Genomic DNA, 6,030 nt, shown 5'->3' with positions numbered 1-6,030 from the left:
TCCTCGCACTTTTGACCAGTCCTCGAACTTACGACTGTCCTCACATTTTACGTTTTTGTCCTATCTTGTCACCATGGTGAAGAGAAGCAGTTGTGAAATGAGTGACATGGTTGTTAAGAAAGCTGCACAGGCATAAATGTGAGGACGGTCATAAGTGTGAGGACCGTTCAAAAGTGCGAGGCCCAGTCAGAAATGACTTTTTTCAGCCCTCTGAGTAGTCCCTATGCACATAGCCACGCCCACCCAGTCACATGACGAGCTACCCACGCCTACACAGTCATGTGACCAGCTAGCCACGCCCACCCAGTCACATGACTGCCAAGCCACACCCCCAACTAAGCCACGCCCACAGAACCTGTTGTTAAAAAAATTGAATCCCACCACTGGTGAAAGGGCCTCATAAGTGGAATAGCCTAGGGCCTCTTTTCATCTAAATCCGGCCCTGCTATCAGGTCAATAAATCCAATAGTTTTCCATACAATTTAGAAGTATAAAGTAGTTGAGGTCAATACCATAGTCTTTTTCATTTCACTAGCACTTTAAATCTTTTTCTTGCCGCGTAATCCGGTAGCTTTTACAATGTTGCGGCTTTAATGATCACTTTCACTTATAAGTTTCGTTTTAAACGCCCTTAAGCACCATCTTTTTCCTTTTTCTTTTAAATGGAGTTAAAGTTTAATATTTGCATTTTCTGTTCTCCTGATTTGCTCTGCCAGCATCCAGATTCAAATTTTCTCATAGTCCTTAAAATTTCACTGCTGGTGTGGTCGCGACCCCTTGTTCTGCATAGAGCAGAATCATCCCGGATCCGGAGCGCTGAAGGGCTTTCAGGGAGCTCTCACCCTGCAAACCCCAGGCTTAAAAAAAAAAAAACTGGGGGTCTAAGGGAGCTCTACCCAGATCCTTCTGCTCTTCTCTTCCCCTTTTTCCCTGGGGGAAAATCAGAACAGCTGATTTTCGCTGTTCTAGCGGCAAACGGAATCACGGGGCTGAAGCTCCTAAAGGAGCGTCCATTCAGCGAATGCGGAGCCACCGGAAGTCTTCAATAATTGCTCAAACTGTTAATGCAAAAGGGAAGGTGTTGACAGAGGCAGCAGAAAAGGATTCCCATGATGATTATGGCTGTGGCCCCCAAAGGAGAGCTTTCAACCCATGAAGGTCTAGCAGCCAAGGCAAAAGTTCTGTTAGGTAGAGAAGAAATTTACAGTATCTAATTTTCTATGGCAATTCTTTTTGATGTTTGATGTCACTTTTTGTGAGCTTCCAGTCATGTTTGAAGCAAGCACATGCCCCAAAATTCTTCACAGCCTTCATTTTGCTTTAGTAAATAACTACTGGCTTTCCATTTCTAAGGGCTGTGTAGGAAGTTAGCACCCACTCCTTTCCTAGAAGAATGAAATATTTTGGGAAATATTAAAAAGGCAGAATATTATGTTTCCCTGCATGAGAAATGGAAAAGCATGTTTTAAAGACGATGCAGCTCCCATCTTCCTGCCCCCACCCTTTGTCAATGGGCCAGAGGCAGAAACTCAATCTTTGTCAATGGACCATCATCTGCAACACAATAGGACCCATCTAGCAACAGAAACTGACCACATGGCACCTGGGAAGATTACATCAGCCAGCAAGGCTAGCTAAGACCCCAATCCCCTGGGAGTCTGACAACCAATCGAAATACTCTTCCTCCACTCCAGAAAGTTCAAAGTACAGAGAGTGCATAAAACCAAGGCACGCTCAGCATCTCTGCCTCTTTTTCTGTTCAGGAACTCAAGTCATGTGATCCGGTCCACCATTAAATAATCTTTCCTAGCAGTCTCCATGTTTCCAGTGTCTTTTCCCCCACTTGGAGCTGAACCCAGAAGTATATTTTTTCCTAGATTGCTTCCTGAATCTGCCTTAGTTCTTAGTTCCAAATTGAGGTTAGCCAATCCAGGCTATTAATATTTTTGAAATTATTATATTATAATATTACTCCTACTAATGAGATCACAAGTGTAACATATTCTGCCTTACTGGGCAATTGGGCAGCATGATTTGCATGTCACAATCAGGGATTGAGCTTTGGAAATATTATTCCTCCTACCTCTTCAGTGGAGCATGTTAATTGCCTGAAGGGTATGCCCCCTCCCATGGAATTGGCAGGGAGGTATAACTGCATGGGCGTTATTGCAACAGAGCAAGAACTAGCCTAGGGGAAGCTTTATGTGGAGATGGGTGAAGGGGATAGCTTCAGTCTGATTCTGAATGAGGTGTGTGTGTGTGCAGCTACCCATGAATCTGGGTAACAGTAAAAAAAAAAAGTTAAAACAATGAAAAGGAAATACCTTTACCCTAGTTATCTGACTAGCAAAACAGGGTGAATAGAACTGTGTTCACATTTTTTCCCTCCCTAGTTGTACCTTAAAGAACAGCCCAAGATTATGAGGCAATGTTTTAAGTTCATTTATAGGAAAAGTTTCATTCTTGCATTTAAGGTATGTGTTTAAGTGGTTTTATCTGTGTAGTTAACATCTGCAATGTTAACATGAATGTCTTTTCAAACCTAGCCTGCAAGCTATCCACCCCATTTCTCCATCTCTTATCCTCTATTCTCTATTCCTATGTCAGACCAACATTGCCTTTTCTGGGAAGGTCATCCACTAAGGGGGCAGGGTGGCCCTATTCTCATATCTTTCAGCCATGTATAGATTCATTGACAATGCCAATATACTCAAATGTAATATAAATGCAAATGTACAATAATACAAAATGAAATACAAATAAATTATATTTGCATATTACATGAATCTGTTCTTTAAAACAGATTCTGTCAAGCCTGAATTTTAAGTGGGGGTGGGATAACTACAGCATAGCTAGCCCATGAGTCATGCATATTCCAATGGCTCACTGACTGGAGGAGGAGAGAAGTTGCCAAGCAGCTAGCTCTCATCTTGGTTGGACAATGTGACTGATGGTTCTGGAAACTTGAAAAAACTGAAACTTATATTTGGGTGAAAAGCCTGGGAACTTTAGTAATGGCTTTTCACCAGTTAGTGCCAATATGATGTATCTAAATAAATTTGTACTTTGAGAAACTGGAATGCCTCAGAGTTCAATTTATGATGGATGCATTACTTGGAACCTGACATTAAGCCAGTACTCTCCAAAAAAGAAAAACCCACACTTCGCTCCAACCGGTGCTACATTCTGGGGTCCTGAGCTCCACTGCTCCCTGCCAACCCAGAGAATAGGAAGACGAAGGGAAGACGAAGGACGGGAGAGAACCGGATGAGGATAATGGGGGCTCCTTGAATGAACGATGGACCCCTGGAAATGCCTGGCAGCGGCCTGGATCAGCAGTGGAGGGCGCCTGGCTGAGATGCACACAGCCAGTGCCCAGTGATCTGGGCCCAGCGTGGGAAAGCCCACTGGAGGAGTCGCTGAAAGGACCAATGGCAGTAGGCATCTGAGGAAGGGAGTGGTGCCTATCCGCCCTGGTTAAGTCGGTACTGCATGATTCCCCTGGGGCCGGCCTATGCTCGAAACGTGGTGATCGCCCCAAGGGCTCCCAACAGGATATACAATGACTGCCTGCAACCCCAGCCAGTGGGCCTGGTGCAGCCTGGCAGGCAACAGCTGGCTCAACTCACCGTGGGCCTCCGTCCCCCCCACCACTGCAGCTGCTGGGGCTGATGCAATCAGGAGGGGACTACGATGCGGCTGGCTTGGCTCACTGTGGGCCTTCGTCCCATAGTCACCACAGCTGCTGGACCTGTGCAAACCAGATGGAGGGATGCGGCCTACGGCTGGCTCAACTCACCATGGGCGCTCGCCCTGCAGCTGCTACTGCCAGTGGAGCCAATGCAGCCTGGAGGGAGGGAGGATTCAACCTGTGGCTGGCTTAACCCACTGTGGGTTTTCATCCCCCAGCCACTGCAGGTGCCGCAGCCAATGTGGCCTGGAGGGAGAGACCATGCTCAGCTCACCGATGGCCTTCATCCCGCTGCTACCACCAGAGTGGTAGCTCTCAGCTCCTTCTCCCGGGTGACTCGCAGGTAGCAAGAAAACATAACGGGACACAGGCAGGGTCTTCAGTGAAGTTGGTTTAATGCTTAGCAGGAGCTCCGGAACAATGCTGAGCACTATAGTAGTTTAAACTTGGCGCTACAAACAGCGGCTACATAGTGCCCTTTATACATTTGCTCCACCCTTCCCTAATTTACTGGCTGGAGAGCATTCAGTTGCAATCATGCATGCCCCTCTTCTGGACGCTTCGTTCCTGGGAGTGCCCCAGTCACCACCCCTCCTCCACTGTTCCCTAGCCCGCCGCCCCGGCCGCAAAACCCTGGTGCCACCACCACCACTTATGAGTTTCTGTGTTCAGCATCTGGATGCAGTCCTGTGTCCTCGTTTGCTTGGTTTGCTGGGCACAGTCTTGCAGTATCAGGTACATGTGCCCATTCTCTTTCTCCTCCTCCCCATCCATTATTGTCAAGCGGAGGCTTGGGCTCGACAGGCGGCTCCCCTTCACTAGGGGGTCCTCTGTAAGACATAAGGTAGTTATGTTAGTTTCAGATTTTGGTTTTTATGGGGTATTTTTGGTGGAACCGATGGATGAGCCGGGGAGCGTTCATATCCTTCTCTAATACCCATGATGCCTCTTCGTCTGGATACCCCCGCCACTTCACTAGATACTGCATTTTCCCCCTATGTCTCCGAGCGTCTAGAATATCATCTATTTCGTATTGATCATTTTCTACTGGGCCAGGGGGCTCGGGTGACCACCTAACCAAAGTGGTGGGTTTGAGGAGGCTCATATGGAAGGCTTCCCTAACACGGGCGGAAGTTTGAGAACATATGTGACTGGATTAATGACTCTAATTATCGGGAAGGGGCCTAGGTACTTTGGACCCAGTTTTTTGTTGGGTACCCTTAGTTTAATATACTTGGTTGACAGATACACCATATCCCCTACCTTGAAGGGGTCTAATTCCGTTCGTTTTTTGTCCGCCTGGCGCTTATATTCATCTGCGGCTTTGTCTAGGGCTTTCCTAATAGGTGGCCATAAAGACCGTATCTTTTCGACCCACTCTTCAGGGGTTCCTGTGTAGGTGGGCGGCATTATTTCAGGGATGGCCACAAAGTCTTGGCCAGAGACTATTTTAAATGGCATGAACCCAGTGCTCTGGTGTATGGCATTGTTATACGCCACCTCGGCGAAAGGGAGTAACTGGGACCATTCGGTCTGTTGATAGGATACGTAGCTCCGGAGATAACGTTCCACCATCACATTGGCCCTCTCTGCTGCCCCATTTGTACTTGGATGGAAGGCGGAACTTAAACCCTGGGAGGAGCTGATAGCCCGAATAAAATTCCTCCAGAACCGGGCAGTGAACTGCACCCCCCTATCAGAGATAATTCGGCGGGGGGCCCCGTGTATCTGGTATACATGTTGTATGAAGAGTTTAGTCAGTTTGGGTGCCGACGGTAGTCCCCGGCAGGGTATAAAATGGGCTTGTTTTGAGAATAGGTCAATGACGGTCCAGATTTATTTATTATTATTTATTAATCAAATTTCTATACCGCCCTACTCCCGAAGGACTCAGGGTGGTGAACAGCCAAGATAAAATACAGATAATACAAATATAAAAAAATCCCTTAAAATTATTAAATATTCGGCCGAAACACAGATTAAAACACCCAATTTGTAAAATCACGAATTAAAAAATTTAAAAATTTAAAAGATGGGAGTTAGGCCAGGCCAGATGACTGTATTACCATTACTTTCGGGTAACCCGACCACAAAGTCCATGGCTATATCTTCCCATGGTCTTCCAGGTGTGGTTACGGTCTGTAATAACCCGAAGGGTTTCCCTGGCTGTGGTTTTGTTTTAGCGCACACTGGACATCCGTTAACATACGCCTCTACATTGGATCGCATTTTTGGCCACCAGAATTGTCGCCGAACCAGATGAAGGGTTTTTAGAAACCCAAAATGTCCGGCGAATTTTGCATCATGGCACCGCTGCAACACTGTCTCTCGCAGAGTCT

The sequence above is a fragment of the Pantherophis guttatus genome, chromosome 5, assembly GCF_059756535.1.
Source record: "Pantherophis guttatus breed Tessera chromosome 5, ASM5975653v1, whole genome shotgun sequence".
Taxonomy (NCBI): domain Eukaryota; kingdom Metazoa; phylum Chordata; class Lepidosauria; order Squamata; family Colubridae; genus Pantherophis; species Pantherophis guttatus.
The sequence above is the reverse complement of the archived record's forward strand: the minus strand, read 5'-3'. Positions refer to the sequence as shown.